The sequence below is a fragment of the Peromyscus eremicus genome, chromosome 23, assembly GCF_949786415.1.
Source record: "Peromyscus eremicus chromosome 23, PerEre_H2_v1, whole genome shotgun sequence".
NCBI classification, from domain to species: domain Eukaryota; kingdom Metazoa; phylum Chordata; class Mammalia; order Rodentia; family Cricetidae; genus Peromyscus; species Peromyscus eremicus.
The window spans coordinates 34,926,906-34,944,450 of NC_081438.1; positions in this window are offsets into that span (position 1 = coordinate 34,926,906).

Consider the following 17,545-nt stretch of genomic DNA (forward strand, 5'->3'; position numbering starts at 1 on the left):
GAGTGCAGTACCCTCAGAGGCCGGAAGAGGGTGTTGGATACCCTGGAGCTGGAGTTACAGGTTGTTGTGAACTAGGGGATGTGGGTGCTGTGAATTGAACTGAGCAACAAGGGCTCTTTCCAATCTGAACAACACAAACTTTTTCTTTTTGATGGAGTAGATTATACCATAAAGTCAAGAGGCAGATGAGAAACCAGAAGAAATGTATTTGCAGCATCTGTGGCAGACACACATGATGAGCCAATTTCACTGTTTTTAAAGACGTCACACATCAATCACCAAGAAAAAAAGAACCCAGCAGAAACGTGGGCAATGGATGTGAGTGGGGAATTGATGGTAAAATACATACAAATAGCCATGGGCTTTGGGAAAGCAGACCAGCCTCATTCTTAGTGGAAAAATCAAGAAGCAAACAACAGTCAGGTTGGTTGTTGACTTATCAGGGAGCTGCCATGCCGGGGCTGGCAAGAGTGACACTTTCCTACACAGCTGGGAAGGACATAAATCCACACACTTCCCCAGAAGACAATTAGAGAATAATTATAAAAGTTAAAAACGCCCTCAGGGCTGGAGAGCTGGCTCAGTGGCTGAGATGGTTTGCTGCACAATCATGAGGACCTGAGTTCGAATCCCCAGCACTCATGTAAGAATCTGGGAATGGCTGCAGCCTATAACCTAGAGCTGTGGGGTGGGAGTGGAGACAGAAGGATTGTCGGAGTCCTTATTGACCAAAAGCCTAGCTCTAGGTTCAGCGAGAGACTCTGCCCCAAAGGAATAGATAGAGCAGGACATCTGGCATCCTCCTTTGGTCTCCTCACACACAGCTGTACACAGCAAGTCCATTGCTGCTAAGTTACCTTAAACACATATTCTCAGGCCAGTAAAATGGCTCAACAGAGAAAAACCACTTGCCTACAAACTTGACCTGAGTTCCATCCCATAAGGGATACACAAGGCTGGAAGGAGAGAACTGACTCCTGAATGCTGTTCTCTGACATGCATGCTTTAACATATATATGTGCCCCCCCCCCCACGAAGACTATTTGTATTTAAAAATAGGAATGTTCATCTAAATGTGAATATTTTTGCTGGATGTGTATTTCTGTCTTAATCTATTTTCTGTTGCTATAATAAAACACTCAAGGTGCTTTATAAACAAAGGAAAGAGATTTATTTAGCTTACAGCTTAGGAGACTAAAAGTCTAAGAATGGGTGGCCTCCATCTACTCAGGCCATGAGGACCTCATAGTATGTAATATCACAATGGTGGAGTCCTGTGTGCAAGAGACACAAGAGAGATTCAGCCACCAGGCTGTCTTTATAACAATTCTCTCTCACAGGAACTAGTTCAGGTCTCATGAAAACTTCCTTGAGCAGTGTTCCTAACAATCAAACTACCTCCCATAAGGTCCCACCTCTCAAAGGTTCTACCTCATTCTATAAAACATTCATTTTTATTTTTCCTTGTATACATGAATAAATGAAAAAAATTAATATTTATTTTTATTTTATATTTGTGTGTGCATGCATGTGTGGTGTGTGTGTGTGTGTGTGTGTGTGTGTGTGTGTGTGTGTGCACTACATATATGCCTGTGTCTGTGGAGACCAAAAGAAGGTATTGAATTCCCTGGAGCTAGAATTACAGGCGGTTGTGAGCCACCCAACATGGGTGCTGGAAATCTAACTAGGACCCTCTGGAAGAATAGGAAGTGCTCTTCAAGGCTGAGCCATCTCTCCAAACCCTCTTTCTAAATTAAAACACTTTTATTTACTTATTTTGTGTGCATGCGTGGGTATATGCGTGAATACGCACATGCCATGGTATCTGTGAGGCGCTCGAGGAAACTCTCAGGAATCAGTTATTTTATCATGTGGGTTCCCATGGTGGCACTTAGGTTGTTAAGCTTGACCTCAGTCACTTTCACCCATCTCGATGGCCTCACCTTGTTTTTTTCCAACTGTGCCTCTGGTTGGTCTAGAATTCACCAAGTAGGTGAGGCAGACTGCCAGAAAATCCTAGAAACCCGCCTGTCTTCATCTCCCTAGAGCTGGGATTACACCGGTGTGTCACCATGCCCAGCTTTGTTTTAGTCATGGGCCTTCTGGGGCAAAACTCTGCCTTAATATCACCACACTGAGGACCAAGTTTTCAGGCCAGATCTAAGCCGAAGCAAGAGTGTTTGGTGTGGTGTTTTATCCTATACTGGCCACAACCTCTGCTCATCTTAAGCATTTCCCAGGGCAAGAGCTGACCGCCCACCACCCAGAAAACCAATGTCCTCGGTCCACAAATCTTCCTCCTCCTGCCTATGATCAGGAAGACTCTGACCTTGGCTTGCTGGATGTGCAGTGTTCAAGGTGGGTCCAGTCGGACGTCCTTCATCTGCCAGGAAGTCATGCCTCACAAATGCAGGCCAGGCAGGATGAGAAAAGGGAAGGAAGGTCATGCCTTTCTGGTTGGGGTGGGGGTGGGGGTCATCTCGTGACAGGTGTGAATGTTTCTAAAAGTCGAACAGCAGGAAGTCAGCCTGTGTAGGAAAGGCAATTAGCACCACACTCCTTACACCTCTGATCTCACTTATCTAATCACTATCTAATTAAATAAGATGTACTGCCTACAGTCCCAGTCCCCGCAGCCACTCACAGGGATGCTGTGACTCACTCATCAGGAAGACTTGAGAATACTTGCTCCAGTGTTAGTGGCCAAAGAGCTTACTTTAGATTAAAAAAAAAAAAAAAGATTTTCCTTGGGGGAGGTGGGCAGAGAGATGGTTCAGTGGGTGAGAGTTTGCTGGGAAAGCATGGAGACCAGAGTTCAATGCCAGCATCTATGTAAAATGCTGGGCATGGCCAGGGTGTGCTTGGAACTCCAGTGCTGTGAGACCAAGTGGGCAGAGACCGGAGGATTGCTGGGGCTTGCTGGCCGAGAGCCTAGCTCCAGGCTCAAAGGGTAAGGAGGAGAGATTTATAGATCAGGCCACATACCTCCTCCTCTGGCTTCTACACAAATGCACAGGCTCACACATCCACTTACACACGCACATAATGTCACACACATCATGCATACACATTGAAAGGTCTCTGCATGGGGGTTCAAGAGAAGTTAGAAGACTTAACACAACCAACAGACAGATAGACAACAGCCTATTCGAAACTCTGAAGAGAGTTCAGCCCCAGAGACGGTGTGGAGGGGCCTCTGCTCATACAGCAGTAGTGGGGTCTTTCTTTAGACCTCTCTAAGGATGGAGGTTTCACAGTACAGCCTTCACCAGACTCTGAGACTCCTAGGCAGAAGGTGGGGGACTATGTGGGGAATGTGATGTGTGGCTACCAACGCCTCCCTTGATGTAAACTCACCTTCCAGATGGGAGATCCTGGCATCTGCAAGCCTGTTAGCTAGGGCCTCAGAGGATGTCTCAATGGGGTGCTTGTCAGTGTCTATGAGAGGGAGGGGCTGCTGAAAGGTACTGTGGCCTGAGCCACAGCTGGATTCTAAGATTACATTCACACACACACACACATACACACACACACACACACACACACGTACACACGTACACACATACACACACACACGCTCAACACGCACGCACACAATTTTTAATAATACATTATTTCCTGTGTAGTTGTGCATACATGCCACTCTGTGTGTGTGTGTGTGTGTGTGTGTGTGTGTGTGTAGGTCAAAGGATGATTTGCTGGAGTCAGTTCTCTTCTTCCACATGTGGGTCTGAGGAATCAAATCCAGGTCATCAGACTTGGCATCAAGCGCCTTTACCCACAGAGCCATCTTGTTGGCCTCTCTGATTTTTTTTTAATAAAAGATTTTCCATAGCTGGGCGGTGGTGGCGCACGCCTTTAATCCCAGCACTCGGGAGGCAGAGCCAGGCGAATCTCTGTGAGTTCGAGGCCAGCCTGGGCTACCAAGTGAGTTCCAGGAGAGGCACAAAGCTACACAGAGAAACCCTGTCTCGAAAAACCAAAAAAAAAAAAAAAAAAAAAAAAAAAAAGATTTTCCTTTAGAATACAATTTAAAAAAAAGAATTTTGACTTTTTGTTTTGAATCTGAATCTGTCATTCTTCCTTCTTGTGTTCCTTGATGTTACTGAAGTATTCTTTTTTTTTTTTTTTTTTTTTGGTTTTTCGAGACAGGGTTTCTCTGTGTAGCTTTGCGCCTCTCCTGGAACTCACTTGGTAGCCCAGGCTGGCCTCGAACTCACAGAGATTCGCCTGGCTCTGCCTCCCGAGTGCTGGGATTAAAGGCGTGTGCCACCACCGCCCGGCTACTGAAGTATTCTTTAACCTGTGAGGTGCAAAGAAAATTCTAGAACATAGCTGACAGTGGTGGTTCAAAGTTCTATTACATGGGTGGATATGGTAGTGCACAGGTAGCACTAGGAAGCTGAGGCAGGAGGATTGTGGTTTGAGGTCAGCCTGGGCAACATAGAAAGACTTTGCTATTAAAAAAAAAAAAGAAAAGAAAAAGAAAAGACAATCCACAAGGCTGATTGTGGTGACTCAAGCTTGCAATGCCAGTACTTAGAGGTTGAGGCAGGAGGATTACTGCAACTTTAAGACCAGCTTGGACGACATAGTGAGCTCGAGGTTACCTTGAGATTCCATCTTGAAACAAATAAACAAACCAGAAAATTCTAGAAACATCTGTAAGTGTCTCAGAAGCATTCATGGCAGTACCATCTTTGGACACATACCCTTGCCAGATTACAGAGTACTGTATCAGCAACGATATACCAGTACATCCCAGCTCAGACACCAATCACAGGAAAGGCGCGGGAGGTGGGAAGACACCCAGACATTACAAAAACATCAAGAAAGTTAGCTTAAGGTGAAAGAGCAGAAGAGACAGCCAGGGACAGCATGGAAGGAGGCTCTGAAGGAGAGTGTGTGCTTGATAAATTGTCAACTTGACACAGTCTAGAATGTGGGGACGTGGTCCAGTGAGGAACTGCGTGGATTAGACTGGCCAATGAGGAATCTTCTCAGTAAGTTAACTGAGGTGAGAAAACCCATCCTGAACATGGGCGGCATCCGTTCATGGACTCAGGTCCCGGACTGAATGAAAAGGGCAAGGTGAACTGAGTGCCGGCATTTATTTTTGTTTCTTGACTGCACATATAACACAAATAAACCCTTTCTCTCCTATGTGGCTTTTGTCATGATATTTTATCAGGTAACCGGAGAGGAAACAGAGAGATAGGAGCGTAATGAGAAAGAACCAGGTCGTAGGGGTGGCGGGGGGATGTGCTTGTGATTTATTTGTTGAATAAGTTTTATCTGAGGCTCTTTGGTGGACCATGCGGGAATGCTAAACAGCTAAACAACAACTGTCTCTTCACTTGTCAGATTAAGAGTGAGTATTGCACTTGCTGAAGTTGCAAGAACACAGTTGTCCCTCTCCACTCTTTTTTCTCACCTCCCCTCCTCTCTCCATGTGTAACCTTTATGTAATTTGCCATTCCTGCCTTGGTTCTCTGGGTAGGGGTTGTGCGACTTTTCCTGGGGAGACCTGAACTGTTATAAAGTAAGTTCCTAGGAGTTGAAACATTCAGTCCTAGATGGAAGATCCTTAAGATTCCGGAAGTAAGCAACTCAGAAATCTCAGGAAGTCCCTGAAACTGACTACATTCATGAGCCCCTCTCCCCAAGGTTATATAAGCAGTAAGGACTGCTGTGGAGACTCAGACTAGTAAAGTTGCCTGAAAGACATGCTCTGACCTGTTGAGCTGCCTACACATCACACAGTGAGCTCTGGGGATGTGAGCCCTCACCCGTGGTGAGGAGGGCTTTCAGTCATCCCTCTGAGTCATCCCTGCTTTTGAAAGTCACCCCAATAAATGCGTTGGTTCATCAAGTTGGACTTTGGTGTAATTGTTACTTTGGTCTTTTGTGAGTTCTCTATGTGGGATGAACAGACATGTCCCAGAGAGTACACCTATGACAAATCAAAGAAGCAATTCTACCCTTGTCTAGCTTAGTCAATCAGTGAGTTGATGGGGTTACTCAGAGGACTCTGGGTGAGGGGTACTTATAGGAGCGTGGCTGACTTAGAGTTAGCTGCAGATCCGAAAGCCCATCCTCGCCCTGGTAAGAACTCACAAAGGCTGCATCCCTGGAGTCCCCTGCACAATCTGCAGGCAACTCCACTGGTTGGAAGTCTCCTCAGCAACTGTTAATGTTTGTACAACTTTGGGAGGGGCCTTGGGAATCTTGCAAATTTAAGGAGCTTCCTGGGCCATAAAGGCATGTTTCAGTAAGGAAATACTTACACAACAGGGACACTTGAGCGTCCTGTGGGGGTGTTCAGACCTTCCCCTAGGGGTGAATGGGCAGGTCAGCCTGGTGGTTTTGCTCTCAGTCCCTGTAGTCTGCCTGGGGTTTAGTCTTACCCTACACAAGCTGCTAATGCAAGGGAAGGAGAAGGGGTGTGTGGGGGTGGTAGAGACAGGTGTTTCATAATCAGCTCAGTTCCTACTCTGCTCCTGTGCCACCCTCCATTAGCCCATCTGGAGGGAGCCCTCAGATGCCCCCCTTGCACCAACTCTAACCCATGACTTTACCTTTCTGCAGGGCCCCATTCACTTGCTTTGTATGTGTGCGTGTATCGGCACGTGTGTATGCACTCGTGTGTACAGGCCTGAACTTGACAAGTAGGCTAGGCTGGCTTGACAACCAGCCCCAGGGAGCCTCCTGTGTATACCTTCCCAGCACTGGGATTACAGCCCTGTGACACCACCCGTGGGTTTTTAAATGGATTCTGGGGATTGAACTCTGCCCACATGCTTTCACAGGAAGCACTTATCCAATGGAGCCATGTCCTCGGCCTGGGTGCATTCTATCTTTATTTCCTCGGTCTGCATTTTTGGCCAGAAAATCACGTTAGCCATTTTGACAGGTCTCCAGAGGCTGCAGCAACAGGGAGGCTGGAGTCTGGCTGCCAGAGTTGGCCCTGAGCAGACAGTCTGAAGAACCTGATCAGCTGATGACGGGCAGCCTGGGCCTCCCAGGGTTCCCTTTATAGTTATTCCGGACCACTCCGTCCATCTTTAACTTCCTCCCAGGTTTAAAACAATTGCTCAAGCTGGAGCAATTTGGGGGGTATTGAGTCGTCTTTAAAGTGGTGAGGATGGGTTGGCTGTGGGGCAAACCCACCTGTGTATCGCTGAGGTGGTCTCTGTCTCTCTGAGAAAATGGGTGTCTGCCAGTCTGGCCACTTCCAGCACCAGATCTGTTGAAGTTCCGTGAAAGTTCTAACTGATGCCCCAAAGGTTACAGCCTGGGCCCTGGCAGCCCCGTCAAGCCAGGTTCTGTTACCATCCTCAATACAGTGATTAAAGAGATGCATAATAGTGAGAAACAGAGAAGGAGTGGGGATGAGGTGGCTCAGCCTGTAAAGTGTTTGCAAAGGGCCCCAACAGTTTAGATCCCCAACAGCCATGGGAAAGCAGCCAGTGGAGTTGTGGGTGCTTGTAATCTCAGGGGCAGGAGGCAGACGACAGGAACTTACTGATGGGAGAACCTCACTTACAGTGAGGGACCCTGTCTTTAAAAAAAATACAAGGTGGATGGTACCTAAAGAATGACATCCAAGGTCATCAAGAGGCTCTGGCCTCTGCTACATGCATGGACACACATGAGCACATACATCTGCCCACATGTGAGTGTGTGCAAGTCCATCCTCTGGGCACTGACATGAAAGGCTTGGGTTTAAAGAGGGCCAGAGTCGTGCATTGCTAAGCCTTCCTGGTCAAGGTGTGGCCCTGCCCATCACTGACTCATTATTGTCTCTTTCTGCCTCTATCCTCCTGCAAGGTACTCTAAACAAATTGTCAGATCTGTGAGAAATCTCTTCGTAGGAGACAAGTTCTAACTGTCTCTAACTAGCCCAAGACTTCAGCCTTTACTTTTCCCCGTGCTGAGACTCCTGGGGAAATTCCGATTCCTTGGGGACCATTGTTTCTATAACCTCATAGCTGAAGGCAGGGCATAACTGTCTTTCTTTAGAATATTTTTATTCCTCAAGTATAGTTAGACTGTTACATCATTTCCTGTCTTGTGTGTGTGTGTGTGCGTGTGTATGTATGTGTGTGTGTGTGTGTGTGTGTGTGTGTGTGTGTGGTGTGTATGTGTGTGTATGCATATGTGTGTTGCAGGTACACATTACATGGATATGCACATGTGTATGGAGGCCAGGGGTGGATGTTGGATGTCTTCCTCAGTCACTCTCTGCCTTGTTTTTTTTTCTGAGGCAGAGTCTCTCACCAAACCTGGAGCTCACTGATTTGGCTAGGGCACTGGTCGATGAGTTCCAAAGATCTGCCTGACTCTCCTCTCCCAGCATTGGGATGACAGAGATGCTGTGGCGCCCAGGTTTTACGTGGGTGCTAGGGATTGGAACTTAGGTCCTCACGCTTGAGCAGCAAGCACTTTGTCCACTGAGCCGTCTCCCAGCCGCTGTTATCTTATTTCCTAAAATAGACCATTGGGCACAGAAGGGTGGCCAGGCTCTCACTCAGGCTTGGAGCTGTAGCATGGTGATAGAAGTGCTTGCCTAGCATGTGTGAGACTGTGTGTGTGTGTGTGTGTGTGTGTGTGTGTGTGTGTGTGTGTTTCCACTTGTTTTGTTTTCTGAGACAAGGTCAAGCTGGCCCTGGTCTTAATGCGCAGCTAATGATGACTTTGGACTCCTGATCCTTCTGCCTCCAGGTTTCCCAATTGCTGAGCTTATAGGCATGACCCACCACACCAGGCTCCATGTCAGTCTTTGTAGATGGAACCTCTTCCCCAAAGGCTGAGTGACTCTTGTGATTGACAGCCAGTAGGAGTCCAGCTGGCCCCAGGCTGGCTACTGCCGACTGTGCTCAGGAGTCAGAGCCTCTCCACGCTGGATTCTTGGATAATTCATCAACACCACTCTGCAGATGGAAGCCTTGCTGGCACAGGTCTATTTTTATTATTATTTCCTCTCAAAGAATTTTAATTAGGGTTTTAATCAAACTAAAAAAAGGACAAAGTGTAGCCAGGAATAAAACTGGAAGTAACAAACTGAACTATGATCCACCTAAAAAATAATATGGATAGGGAAAGGTCCAGATCACAAAGTAGTGAAACTTCAAGCACAAGCCAGGCCAGGCGGTGCACGCCTGTAATCTCAGCACCCCAGAAGCTGGCCTAGAAGGGTGGTGAGTTTCAAACCAGACGGGGCTACAGCTCAGGATATTGCCGCCCACGCCTTCAGGTCCATTCGTGGATAGACGTGTGATCATTAATATTGTCTACTTGTCAGGATCCAGAATTCCCTCAGAGACAAACCTCTGGGCGTTTTTGTGAGGGAGATTCTAGATTAGATTAACGGAAGTGAAAAGATTTGCCCTAACTGTGGATGACACCATCTTTGGATTGAAGTAAAAAGAAGAGAGCTGCATTTGAACCAGTATTTGTCACGGAATATTATTTTAACTATGTAAAGGCGTGTTACATTTGTTTCTGCTGCGTTTGTTGAATTATGAAGAGATGTGTTATTGTTTCCCCTTGCCTGCCTAAGGCACCTGATTGGTCTAATAAGGAGCTGATTGGCCGTTAGCTAGGCAGAGAAAGGATAGGCAGAGCGGGCAGCCAGAGAGAATAAATAGGAGAACTCTAGGCTCAAAAAGAACAAGAGGAAGAGAATGAGGGAGAAAGAGAGGGACACCTGGGGCCAGACAGCCAGGCACGGAAGAAGCAGGAAAAGTAGGACACACAGAAAGAAAAAGTAAAAATCTCTGAGGCAAAAGGTAGATAAAGAGAAACAGTTAATTTAAATTAAAGAAGCTAGCCAGAAACAAGCCTAAGCTAGGCTGAACATTCATAACTAATAAGAAGTCTCTGTGTCATGATTTGGGAGCTGGTTGATGGCCCCAAAGAAAAAGCCTGGTACAAGCATTCATCCTCTCTGCTTCCTGACTGCGGATTCGATGTGACCCACACACCCCTCCTGCCACACCTTCCCCATCAGGATGGACTGTATCACCTCTGGAATTGTAAGTCAAAACCAAACCCTCTCCTTCCCCATTAAGTTGCTTTTTGTCACAGCAGCAGAAGAGTGACTCATGCAGGCCCTGATCGGTAGCCATGGGATATCTGTGGGAGTGTGCATATGTATGTGACGGGGATGGGAAGTGTATTGCAACTGTTCGTGTGTGGCTGAGTTGACATGTGTGCAAATGAATCAAAAATTTGAGCACATCATGTGCCATGTGTGTTCTTGAGCATGTGAGCAGGCATGTGAGAGGATATGAAGTAAGTGTGTGACTGTGTGTGTGAGCTTGCCTAGGTCCTTAATGGCTGTAACACTTTTATCTGAGAAAAGCTGCCACTCTAGTGCCCAGGTGAATGGCCTTTCTGGCTTCCAGTGTTCTTGCTCTCCACCCCATAACAGCTCCTGGAATCTCCTGGGAGACTGTGAGTCTCGGAGCCATGTGACCTTGGACAGTCTGCAATTCCAAAGTGAGAGGCTCAGGGTTGGAGGTGTAGCTCAGTGGCAAAGCGCTTGCTAGCATGCATGAGGGCCTGGGGCTCATCCCCAGGACTCGCAAAAGCAAAGCTGTGGGGGTGGGTCATTGGTGGAACCCTCGTTCAGGGCCTCTAGGTTCCATCCCTAGGCAGGAAGAAAGAAGGACTCTGGGAAATAGAATTGGCCACTTGGGGCTGGCCGCCATTATTATAGGATCTAAAGCTGGCTTTGAAATGAAACTGTCTGGGCTTATGAATACTGTCCCAGTGTTCCTATCTCACCAGGCTAAATCTTATGACATTGGGGGTGAGGGGACGGGTAAAGGAAACCCTGGGCTCATCCTGGGGTGCATTTACTCACCATGAACAGCAGGGGGCAGTATCATGTACAAAAGTTGTGAGTGGGAGCTGAGGAATATGGAGGTTGGGAGAGGGCTAGACTGGCCTGGCAGACTTCTTCTATCCCCTTACCCTTCATTCATCCCTCCCTCCAGCTCCCTCCAACTCTAGCCAAGCTTCCAAACCCATCATAGCTAAAATAAGCTAAGTAGATTCTTTCTCCAAACCTTGAGGGGATCAAAGTGTGGTTGACTTGTACAGAGACTTGTGAGGTTTTCTGAGGAGATTTGCTTACTATGTAGCCCAGGCTGGCTTTGAACTTAGCGACCTTCCTGTCTCTGCATTCTAGTGCTGGGATTACAGGCCCGTGCTGACACTTCCAGTTCTGGGTGGAATATATATATATATGTATAAAATCTTCATCACATGCATTTGTGAAGAAATAGGTGTAGGTGAATATGTGAGTGTGTATGTTCATATGTGTGTGGAGGACAGAGATCAATGTCTGGTATCTTCCCCCCAGCATTCCTCATCTTATTTTTGAGGCAGGGTCTCTCACTGAACCTGGAGCTCATCGGTTAAGCTGAAGCTGGCTGGCCAGCAAGCCCCAGGGATCTTTCTGTCTGCAGCACCTCAGTGCTGGGATTAGAGGCATGCATTGCCAGGCCCGGCTTTTATGTGAGTGCTTGAGATCCAAATGCTTGTGGGGTTAAGCACTTTATCGAGGAAATCACCTACAGTGTCCCAATGGTAAAGATTTTTAACCAGTCCTGAAGAAGTTTCTTTCACAAAAAAAAGAAAGAAAGAAAGAAAAAGAAAAAAAGAAAGAAAATAAAAGAAAACAGTATCTTGGAATGAATTAACCCCCTCATTCAAGACCCTTCCACAGAAATTGGCTATATTCAGTTATATTATTTTTCTTTTTTGCCTTTCATCTTTCTGGCTAAGATTTCTCTGCTCAACCATCAGCCAGCCTCTCCCCAAGCTTCACATTAGCACCACAGCCCTACGAAGCTAATTCAATCAGAGGCTTATTGGATTGCAGCTGCCCGGACGGATGGTGTCTTTGACAAGGGCATTCTGCTTTGAGATTAAATTCTCCCACAGAGACAAGGCCCTGTCGTTCCGGTAAAATATGAGCTTCAGTCCTCGAGACTGCCCTCAGATCCGTGGGAACTCTGCTGCTGAGCCTTTGGGGACAAGGACAAAGAAGTGTTAGAGATGTTCTCTGTGCCTCAGCCCCCCCCACCTCCCCCACCCCAGAATGGATACTCCAGGCTTCGGTGGAAAAGCCCTGAGTTAGAATGCTTGCTTCATGTCCTCCTAGTCAGCAGCCTTGAGCATCTTGCTTCATGTGCCCAAACTGCTGGTGTCCCTGCTGAAGGGTCAGGGGTATGACGTAGAGCTGTGGTGCAGATGGGAAGCCAGAGGAAGAGGCAAGTACCATGCACCTTGCTTTTTGAAACATGATTCTCTCTGGGACCTGGAACTCACTGATATATTTGGTTTTGGCTGGCTGGCTAGCAAGCTCCAAGGATCCTCCTGTCTCTGCTCCCCACCTCCAGCATTAGTATGACAAGGATGTCATCACCCCTGACTTTTTGCAGGTAACTTAGTTTCTCTTCCTGTGCCTGTGATAAAATACCGACAAAGGCAATCTAGGGGAGAAAGGATTCATTTCGGCTCGCAGTTCCAAGTTATAATCCAGCATTTGGTCACATCACATCCCTAGTCAAGAGCAGAGGGGAAGGATGGATCAAAGCATGCATAACAGTGCTCAGCCTAGTTCCTCTGCTCTTACACATTCCCTTGTCCAGGGAATGGTGCCACCCACAGTGGGCAGGTCTTTCCACCTCAAGATATGGAGCTCCAGGAATCCTTCTGCCTCTGCTCCCTGTCCCCCATGCTGAGATGAGAATTGCACACCACCACACTCTGCTTTTTTAAATAAGGATTCTGGGGGACTGAATTCTGGTCCTCATGCTTACAAGACAAGAACTTTACCAAGGAACCATCTCGCCGGCACCATCGTGGGGCTTTGTTAAGGAGGTACTACATACATCTTTGGAGATTGGTGGGTAAGCCAGGGGCCTTAAAAGAGCATCAGATGAGAGGAATTTTGGCAGAACACGGACGCAATCTTTGCTCACCAGAACATTTCACTGCAAAGAAGAGCGGAGACGAGCTGTCGGGGGAACAGGGATCTTAAAAAATAACAATACACATTTTCTCTTTTTAGATGAGATAAACAAGTTTGTTTTGATGCTGCTGGGGATGCCCTAGCAGCTGTCAAAACACGATGATGCAGGAGCTAGAAAGGCTGGTTGCTAGGGGAGAGCCATGTGTTGTATGGAAGGGAGGTCTCTCCTTCATTGGAAAGCATCTAGTGAAGAGGTTCTCAACCTGTGGGTCACGACCCAGCCACAGGGTCACCTAAGACCATAGAAAAACACATTACAATTCATAACAGTAGCAAAACTACAGTTATGAAAATAATTTTATGCTTGTGGGGGAGGGGCAGGTCACCACACTCTGAGGAGCTGTATTAAAGGGTTGCAGCCTTGGGAAGGTTGAGAACCACAGGTCTAGTGGGAAAGGTGTGTGTTCAGGAACGCAGGAGGGCGGGCGGAGTGGGTGGACTGAGAATAGCTGACCACTAAGCGCTCCACCCTAAAACGGACATCTGCCTCACCTACTCCGACGCTCAGGGAACATAGAGAAAAGGGATGGGGCAGAGAGGAAGAATGTAAGAGCTAGAAGGAAGGGGTGGAGTGCAATGCATTGCTGACCTCAAGGCATCCCTCACGAACTCACGGCAGCTGTGATCGCCTGCACAAGATCGAGTCCACCAGCGTTCCAGCATGGGGGGGGGGGACCTCAAGCCAGCACCTCTCCCTGAGGATCTATAGGTGGGTAGTGGTTGCTGGATTTTAATTGCCAGCACTCCTGTGAATAACCTCTCACCTAAGCACCTGTGAAATAACTTCTATGAAACTCATTAGGTCACACACACACACACACACACACACACACACACACACGAAGATGAAGGAAAGATGGGGACGAATTGGGAAGATGAGGGTAGAGGGACAAATGAAGGCAATGGGAAATGAATATGATCAAAATACCGTACAGCTGTACAAAAATGTCGCGACGAAATGCAGTGTTGCGTATAATTAACACATAATAATAAAAATAAAAACAACAACAAAAAGAACAACACTGGAGTGTCTGTCCAGTACAGGCCAGTGGTAGGTGCTGGTAGGTAGGTGTGAACATGTTACAGCTCACCTCCACAGTACCTGCAGCTCTGGCCAGTAGCACTGGGGCCTGTCTGCATGCCTGGTACTGGGCACAGCAGCCGTCAAGTACCAGGTGTTTGGTGCACCAAGACAAGACAGAACAAAGCAAATTGTTGCACATGTAAGTCGCAAACACACAACAGGCCCCCAACACAAATTGATGGTGATTAAACAAAAACAAAAACAACACAAAAAAAAAAAAAAAAAAACCAGGCTGGGTGGTGGCGGTGGCGGACGACAGTGGCACATGCGTTTAATCCCAGCACTCGGGAGGCAGAGGCAGGTGGATCACTGTGAGTTCAAGGCCAGCCTGGTCTACAGAGAAAGCTCCAGGACAGCCAGGGCTGTTACACAGAGAAAACTTGTCTTGAAAAAACAAAACACACCTATTGGTGGTCAGGTGAGTTGGCTCAGCTGGGAAGGTGCATGCTCTCAAACCTGGTGACCTGAAGTTCAGCCTCCTGGTCCCACCCACGTGGTGAAAAATGAGCATAGAGTCTTGCAGGTTGTCCTCTGATCTCCATACAGTACTGTGACAGGCACTCCCTCACAAGTAAATAAAATGCAATACATTTAAATTGTGTATATGTGTATAGTGTTGTCATGAGTCTGTTCTTCACAAAATGAATAATATGGCCAGACATCTGGGAAAGAAAACAAGGCAAATCAGCTAGGACCCGAATGTGCCTTTCAACGGTTTTCTTAGTGTGAGTGTCTGGATGTGACGCACTCAGCCCAGAAGTACACCAGGCATTGATTCTCCATCAGGTTACTCAGCGCAGCATCCTGCAGGAAGTGGGGCCCGTTGGGTCTGTTTTGCTGACTGCTGTGGGCATCTATGCCCTGCAACACCTAGGTGGCTCTATCCATGCTCTGCAGAACTCAGTCAGTCCATGTGGATATCTTGTAAAAGTGTGTTATTAAAAAAAAAAAAAAAGGTTAGGAGGGAGGTGAGGGGTGTATATTGGAGGTAAGGGGATGGATATGAGGGGTAAGAGGTGGGTATGGGAGAAGTTGAGGGGAGAAGTGAGGGGTGAGAATTAATAAAATAATGTTTTTTTTTAAAGACTATAATGTGGCTCTCCAGGTGTGGTGGTGCACACCCAGTATGCCAGCAATCTGCACGCTGAAACAGGAGCGTCATGAGTTCTAGTGTTCAGTCCCTGGAACTCATGTGAAAAACCTGGACATGGTGGTGCAGGCTGGGGATTCCTGCTCAGGAGATGGAGACAGGAGAACCTCCATGCTTACTGGCCAGCTTAGCCTATGTGGTGAATTCCAGGCCAATGAGAAGACTCTGCCTCCAAACAAAATTGAACCTCATGGGGACAGGCTTGCATTATAGCAGGAGCACCCAGTGCAGGGCAATTGTCCGTATTCACGTGGGCAAAGCAAAATACTTGCGAACTTATCTGTGATGGGGTTTGGGTGTGTCCCCCTCAGTACCCCCCCACTCCTTCCCAAAGAGTGAGTTATACAACACAGGCCCGGAAGGCTCCTGTTTTCTTGCTCTGAATGTTCAACCCTTGGAGCAGAGAGCAGTCATGATTCTTCTCACTTCTGTCTGGTCTTTAAAGTAAACAACCCACCCACACCCTGAGAATTTACAGATTGAGAAGGATATAAATACATCCATTTGTTTTAGGGTGTTGGAGAGGAAGAATTACACTTTTAGCATTGAGAAGGGCTGAATCATGCTCCTGAGGTATGCAAGTGGATCGGCTCCTTGGCTGGGTCGAGCGTAATTTTAGAGCAGAATAAGTGTAATTCGTGATGGAGCTGTTATACTTATCCCTTTGCCCCTCATTTTCTCCAATTATAAGCAGAGATCGTGCTTTATTGATTGATTGATTGATTGACTGATTGATTGATTGATTGATTGACTGACTGCACTGTTGAGGACAGAATCCAGGACCCAGGCAAATGCTCTACCATGGAGTCACCTCCAGCCCCTCACTGGGGGATTCTAGGCAGGTGCTCTACCATGGAGTCACACTCCAGCCCCTCACTGGGGGATTCTAGGCAGGTGCTCTATCATTCTGAAACATCCTTAGCCCCTGGTTTTTCGTTTTGTCTTTTTTTTTTTCTTAATACAGTCTCATTACACATCCCAGGATAGCCTTGAACTAAAGACCTTCCTGCCTCAACCTTCCAACTTCTGGGATCACAAAAATAAACCACCTCACCCAGTTTATGGCTCTATGTGTTTTAGGGTTTCCCAAAAGGTTGAAGGTGTACTTTTAGATAAGTCTGGGAATTGTGGCGAGAGTCTGACATTGCTTTTCTCTGCCAAGCTCCAAGTGTCTAAGCTACAATAACATGTCCTCATGATCCTCAAGAGAAGGACCCTGTAGAGGCTGGACTCACAGGCTTCTCCTGCTGCTGTGGATTCATTGTCCCCCAAGTTCCAATAAGATTCTCTCATTATTCAGCCACGCCATCTCCAGGAGATTGGAAAGTTGTAACCAGGACAAAATAGCTTGCAGGAAGTACTGGAGAAAGATGTCTGTGAAGTCTATAGTTTAGAAACTATAGGCACTTTTCATTGCTGTCCTTGGAGAAGGTGCTCATTGTGTAGCCCAGGCTGGCCTTGAACTTGCCATCTTCCTGCCCCAGCCTCTGAGTATTGCTATTCCATGTGTGAGCTGCCATGCTCAGCTCCATATACACCCTTTACACTGTTAGGGAGGAAGGCTATGAAAGTCCTGATGAGAGGATGGTGTTTGCATAACCATGATGCCTCTGCTGGCAGATGAGGCTTTGAATCTTGGGCTGGGAGTCATGCAAGAACCCCAGAGACTCTAAGGAGAGCCTAACATTATGGATGTATGTATGCTTCAGCCCCTCCTGATCGTATAGGCGAGACTGGGGCTTCAGGTTGCCCACCCTTGGTTTCCTTGTCCATCCAGGGCATGTTATGGTGAGCTGATTTTCTCTTTGGTTGGGGTCTTGGTGGTAAACTGAGAGATATTTTGGGACATTGAAGTCTTTGGAGGTGAGTCTCAGGTTTAAGGCGGGGCATTCTGGAATGTCCCTCTGCCCTTGGGGCTTTTCTCTGCTTTCTCTTCTGCCATTTCATAAGAATGAGTGATTTCAGAATCTGAAGTTGAGCTGGGGAGATGATTCAGTGGTTAAGAGGACCTGGGTTCATTTCCCAGCACCAACATGGCAGAAACTCCAGTTGCCATGGTAATCTGACGCCCTCTTATGGCACCCTTGGGCACTGCATGCACGTGATACACAGACACAAATGCAGGCAAAACACCCATACATAAAGTAAAATGGAAAGATTGAAAAGAATCCAAAGTCATGTCTACCAGCCATGCCTAGTTTTAGAGGAAACCCAACTTCTTCTGTAGCTTGGTTTTGTGCTGCCTTGTAGGGTTTTATTTGGA